The 6621-nt window shown below is 49.3% G+C and overlaps 1 long non-coding RNA gene across 1 annotated transcript; it reads left to right on the top strand.

The window, feature by feature from the left end:
- The first annotated feature begins 1197 nt into the window (after positions 1–1197).
- On the top strand, positions 1198–2843 carry LOC122230961. The gene is made up of 3 exons (XR_006208011.1): positions 1198–1548; positions 2054–2139; positions 2631–2843. It is a non-coding gene; the product is annotated as an uncharacterized LOC122230961 (long non-coding RNA).
- Positions 2844–6621: the final 3778 nt, after the last annotated feature.

The raw sequence follows: 6621 nt of genomic DNA, 5'->3' as shown, positions 1-6621 counted from the left end.
TGCCAGTGCTAAGGCTGATATTTTCATCTCCACCTGTCTCACTCTTGAGTATGTCTATCCACTGGTTTTGAACTTAGAAACTGGAAACAGAAGGATAATATCTTTCTTTTGTAGACCCACGGTAGTGTCTGTTTTCTATCCCTGCGCCTAGTACATGCCTGGCACAGAGGAGGTGCTCTCCATGTTGAGCAATGAATTTCTCAAAGATTCTGGGGTAGGAGGCCTCTGCTTTTCCTCCCTCAAGACAGGAGAAGTGCAAAGCATGCCCATTGTCCCGCCCCCTGAGTGAAAGTGCTTTCAGGCAGGAGGCCGGTGAAGCCTCCCAATTCGATTGGCTGAGGGTCTCCTATCTTTGAGGAAGTTATGTATGAAATGGCATTGGCTTCAGTTTGAAATGCCCGGGGCAAAACTGCCCAGACCTATCTATTGAGAGAACAAAACACGATGTGAATTTGACGAAGTTGAATTCTTTTTCAGGACAGGAAAATAACTGCTGAAGTTTTTGTTTGAAAAGCACCACAGCTGTCTGACAAAAAGGCAATGAACGAATGTTGAACTCATCTCAGCCAAGCTGCCCCTCTGCGCTCAGATCGAGACCGGGCTTCGGAGGTTAAGTCTCCCCACTTGTGTCTTCCCCAAAAAGTAGCAGATTTTGTGGGCGGATTTGGGGAAAGAGAGGGAAGAGGAGGTGTTCCCAGGCTTGGCTGTGAGGAGAGGAGAAACGCCATGGCAGAGGTCAGGTGAAGCTCAGAACTCAGGTGTCACCTTTAACGCCACCAGGGAGCAAACTGAGGCTCTGGGCTGCACGCCAGCCCCAAGGAATGACAAAGTGAAAAAAATGTCTTTTCAGAGAGCATAAAAGTAAAATTAATAAGAGGGACATGAGAGCGATCCCAAGACATCCACCCACGGGACAGAGAAGGAGACTGCAGAATTCTTCCTAAGAAAGTAAATGACAAATAAGGTGAAATTAAAAATCCATTGACAAAGGTACCCAGGAATCATCGCGTATTTCTGTTGTCTTGGTGCTAAAGCAGGAGTAATGCCTCAGGCTAAGTCTTCCAGGCCACACAAGGGATATTTTTCTTTCCCCTGTCATTTTGTGTTGTGTGTGGGGTGGGGGTGAGGCCGGAGGGGGGGGGGAATGGAGCGCCCACCCGGCGGGAGGTGCGCCTGCAGAGCAGGTGGGCGGGGCTTCATGCCAGGACGTGCAGTTTCAGGAGCGGGAGGCAGCAGGTTTGCCTGATGGGAAAAACAAAACCAAACCCAAAAGACCGGAGGCCCTTTGAGCAAATGCAGATCCCAGTAGGGTACATTCCCGTCCGGCAGGGCTCTTTCGTTGCTGAGAGATGGGGAAGCTACTGGTGCGGGGCCAGGTTGGAATGTTGGCTCTTCCATTCACCCAATTTTGATGTTGGGCAAGTTGATGAATCTCATTGTGTCTGTTCCCCCACCTTTTACAGGAGGATGAGAGCGTCTATTATTTCAGGAGTGGTGCAAATTAAATAAACGAGCGTTCTGCGCCACAACCTGCTTTGTCACCTTGTGGTAGGTCCAGAAATCCCACCCTTAGAAAGCATCCCTCTTGTACATCTCTTTGGAAATCAACCATTTAGATGGCTTCCTGCTACGGTAGTCGCCCCAGGAAGCAAGGCCCTTCCGGGAAGGGCCACAGATAACCCCCGGGGCGGGGAGTGCTAACATGATGGCAATACTTAAAACCTCCATTCGTGGAAATGTTCGTTTATTCGAGGTGTGAGTTAACGTCTCCCAGCCTGGGAGGAGCACAGAAGTTAAGTGGAGGTCTGCCTGGGTGGCATCCTCCTGCCTGGGCTGTGACTTTGGGCAGGCTAAAGTCTGTTTCATTTTTTTTTTTAAGAGTTTTTTTTATTTATTTATTTATCATTATTTTTTTAAATACGAAATTTACTGTCAAATTGGTTTCCATAACACCCAGTGCTCATCCCAACAGGTGCCCTCCTCAATATCCCTCACCCACCCTCCCGTCCCTCCCACCCCCACCCCCCAAAAAAGGTTGCCTGCTCTGTTTCAGAAGCCCCCTCTGAAGACAGAGCCTATCTGTAAATTAAAGATACGCATGGCGTCCTCCTCAAAAGGCTGTCGTGAGAATTCAGTGAGGTAATTATGGGATGGGCTCACAAGGGTGCCTGGGACATATTAAGCATTCAGTAGACATTGGCTCTTATGATCATGATTGGATTCGTCCTCCCAGCTGGAGCATTCCTGAAGGGAGACAGAGAAAGAAGCTCCTAGAGCACAGGGGAGGGGGCCGTGCCACCCTCCAACCCCCAGCCCCACCCTGTGATCGTTAGCACCCCGTAATCAAATCTTAGACTCTTTTCTCAGAGATACAGGAGGGCGATTGCCTGAATCTGCTAAAAGAAAGGACTAGCGCTTTTGGTCACCAGATTGAGCAGCTAATCAGGGCTCTCCATCTGTGATTATAAAGTCGTGAGAGACGTGAGAACGGGGAGCTTGTTAAGAACTGAACCAGCGTTAGCCACTTCTAAGAGGCAAAGCTTGCAATGAGCATCAGAAACTGCTGTGTCTTAGGCATTAATCAGGCAATAGCTTATGATGTTTTTTTTTTCTTTTTTAAATATCCAAAGCCAAACCTCAAATGCCTTAAAGATGAGGACCCAGGACAGACCAGGAGTCTAAAATACAGGAGGACCCAATGAACTCGGAGGTTCTAATGAGGTGTTGAGTGTATCACTCCATTCAGAAGACTGTCCTCTGGCTTCAGCTGCTCATCAGGGGGTTTAAAATACTTGCTTTCCCCCCTCCTTTCTCCCTTGTGTAGTGTTTTTACTGTTTGTTCCCAACCAATCTGCGATCGCCTGCAATTACTTCATTTTCCCCACTCGACACTCCTGCAGTGCGCCAGAGTCTGGACACCTGGGTGAATTAGTCACCCCCAGCTTCTGGTTGCTGCGTTTCTCTCGCTGCTCTGACAGGGAGCAGAGGCCTCCCCCGAGCCCTGTCCCTAGCTGCAGGGTCCTCACGGAGGGCAGGCAGCAATGCTCCGCAGGTGTGCAGTGGTTGCTGACCGACGGTTTCCAGGGCACACACCCACAGGTGCACGCGTGTCCCTGCACCCTGGCCCTGGGACCCGGAGGGAGGTGCCTGACCCAAGAACTATAGTCATCTGGCTTCCAGGGATGGCTGAACCAATCAACTTCCTTTGTTCAGAAATCCACACTGAAACAAACCAAACCAAACCAAAACAAAAACTACAGACAGCACATTTACCCACTGTTTGCAACTGCTACCACTGAAGGGTCACACAGAGAAGGTGGCCGTGGGGGCAACTGGCCAGGATGGAGGGGCCGCTGGCGGTCCAGCAGAAAGGAGCAGATGGGAGGCGCGTGTGGCCAGCCCTGACCAGAGTGGAGGGCCAAGGTGAAGGTCCAGGCCCCAGGTGCGTCCTCAGAGGTTTGACCTGATTACAGCTCCACGTGGATCCTCAAGATGAAGCCTGTTTTAATAGTGCCGGCTGAGCAGGATGGTCTTTATTGCAAACAGATGATCCCAATCTGGCTCATCGGTACCCTCCCATAAGATGCCGTCCGAGCGCAGCTCCCTGATCTCAGAATGAGTCAGCCTGGCCGTGGCTCTGAGCTGGCCAGTGGGACCTGAAGCCAGTTGCCAGGCGTGGCCTCTGAGTAGCTGTGACTTTAAGAGCTGCCTCTAAAACAAGTCCTTGTGGCTCACTTATAGGTAAGTGACAACTGCTTCCTAGTTCTAAAATTGCTTTTTGGAGTCGGCATGTACATAACTACTCAAAACATATTTATTGGGTCCCTCGGATGTTCAAGTCATTGCAGTGGGTGCTGAGCATGATTCGAAGATAAAACATTCAGGCTCTAGACTCATAATTTTGAAAACTAAAACGCGCCTCTGTAGGAGTCAAGATAAAAAGTGATAACTTTCCTACAGAAGTCCAGATAAAATGCCATAGGCGTTCAGAGCTGAAACCAGCTACTTCCTTCCAGAAGGATTAAGTGACATGGTGAGGCAGAGATGACATTATGTCTGGGCCCTGACCGTCCAGTAGGACTTGAAGGCTGGTTAGTAGGAGGCATAAACAGGAAATAGCTCATGGTTACCCGGAGGGGAAGAAGCAAGAAAAGGAGGGGGGGCGGGGGTGGAAACCTAAATCAAATTGTGGAGGCAGATTGTATATTCGTCATCTAGGATCTGTCCTCACATGGAACCTGGGGGTTCAACTGGGGGGAGGGTGCTCACCCCACTGAGGTCCAAGCAGCCCTGACCACAGGAGCTTTTCCCTCGTCAACAAATTTCTTTTCTCTTCCTGATGGGCCCCACCTCCCTCCATGGTAAAACGTTGCCAGATGGATTTAATTCAAATGCTACGTAATAAAAACATAAAGTAAAGAGAAATAAATGGGAGTGCTTTAAGTAACGCGCTCTGGCATCTCATAAAAGCCTCTTAAATTGATCACATCAGAGCGCATGGTGTAGACTCAAGAAAAAGGAGGGTTTTATGGGAGCTCTGGCAGAGCCCCAAAGTGGAGTTGCACTATGCTTGCTCCAATCATAACCCTTCCTCATCACGTTTTGTGCTTGAAATGCTGCACCCTGCACGATGGGCTTTCCTTCCCTGACCACGGCATGTATTTAAAAACAAAAACCTGCGGTCGTTAGCAATTCCAGTCCGTTCTGACCAGACTACTCATACCGGGCCTCTTGGCTGCTAAAATCCTGAGGCCTGTTTTCCAGCGATCAGGAAAACCAGAACGTTAAAAGCGTTCTTCCAGAGGTTGAGAAGGATCTGGCTTTTTTTTTTGCCCCAGTCTGGCAGCCTTGGGATAGGAGTGGGTGGCTGATTTTTGCATGGTGCTTAACCCCATTTCCTGGTATTCAGTATAGAGAAAACTAGCGGCAGTGTTCTTTGCAGCTGGAAAACTCCCCACAAGGTGCGAAGATCTCTTTCCAACTCCACTCCAGGGTGTCCTCTTGCCTGTCTAATCCTCTTCTACAAAATGCCATCCAAGTGCAGATCTCTTGACATCAGAATGAGTCCGCCAGGCTGGGGCTGGGGGCTGGGACGGGGCGGGTGGAAGGGCAGGGGTTGTTGGCCAGTGGATTAGAACGCTGATCCCAGCATTCTGCGGAACAGCATGAGGCAGCCTGATTGCCAAAAACTTGGCTTGAGCAGAGGAACACCCGGCAAGGCTTGGGAGTAATTTGTGTATCACAGAGGTGGAAGATCCTTTAAGCTAGATGTCAGACTACCAGAGACCTGAGGTACCGCAGGCAAAGTTCAAGAGGCTGATTGATGTGTTTTCTATGGATGGTTGACATTGGTGCTTATAAGACCAGGAATAACTTCGGTGGTTTTTCTGTGCCCACACACTTCCCAGGTACCAGTGCGTCTTTCTCAGTGTATCGACCTCCTGGCTCCTATCTTCTTGAGAAGCAGATCTGATCCTTAGAGCTAAATCAGGAAGTTTCTTTTCACAAAACTCCCGTATTGCAGTATTTTCCCCCACAGGGTACCATTCTCCCAAGAAGCCTAGAAGACCTGTGCTTTGCCCCTCTGCCCTCCCCCCCCACTCTGTTTTTTTTCTTTTTCTCATTGCATGTTGACTGAAAGTCTAAATGCCATTCTGCTGTAGGTCAGAGATAAACAAGATCCAGTCCTGGCCTGCCCAGAACTCACAGTTCGGTGTGGGGATTCTCAGACAGGCACATCAGAATCGCCTGGAGCACTTAAAAAAAAAAAAATTCCTGGGCCTTTCCCCACCCATTATATTAGAATCTTTAAGGATTCAAGGATGCAACATAACAATAGGTATCCTCTTCCCGGTTGACCTTTGTGTAATCAGGGAGGGAATTGCTGGCCTGTTCGGGAAAAATAGTTACAACCCTATGTGGTTAAGTGCTGGAATAGAGGCCTGAGCCCTGAGCTGTGTCTGCAAGGAGGGAACTCCGAACTGAGTTGTTGGAAGGGGGTTGGTGGTCAGGGAAAGCCTGAGCAAGGTAATGCTTGAACCGGGTCTTGAAGGGTGGAATAGGAGTTGGCTACGGGGCTGCCGGGCCAGGTGAAAGCTGGATGGGATGGGAGATTCCTTGAGACAGAAATGGACGCCTTAAAGGTCAAATGGCTCGTGGCTGGGGCTCCATGCAGTTCCCTGCGGCTGGAATGAAATGGACAAATGGCAAGTGTATGGAGATGTGGCCAGAGGCCAAATGATGCTAGCTTTAGACGTCTTGCCAGCTCATTTGTATGTTTTCCCTGCGAGCCATAGAAAAACTTTGAAGAGTTTCAAAGGGGATGGAATAGGATTACATTTACATTTGAGAAGGATAAACGAGGGGCGGTGTTATGAAGTTGAAGCTGGCAGGATTAGCTAGGGTATTCTTAGATTAATTTAAAAGACAGACCCGGCATCTCTGAAGGCCCGATACTGGAAGGCAAGATGACTTTGGCAGACACACAGGCTGGACTCATCAGACCCTTTACAAATGTGTCCAAGTCCTTCAGTTTGCATTTATTCCCCCTGGAAACTTCGTGCTCTTTCTATTGCCTGTTGTTCCGTCAACCACACTCACTCAGTGTGAAGAGGGGTTTGT

The sequence above is a fragment of the Panthera tigris genome, chromosome A1 (genome assembly GCF_018350195.1).
Source record: "Panthera tigris isolate Pti1 chromosome A1, P.tigris_Pti1_mat1.1, whole genome shotgun sequence".
In the NCBI taxonomy this organism is placed as follows: domain Eukaryota; kingdom Metazoa; phylum Chordata; class Mammalia; order Carnivora; family Felidae; genus Panthera; species Panthera tigris.
Note: the sequence above shows the minus strand (reverse complement) of the source record. Positions and strands in the feature narration are given on the sequence as shown.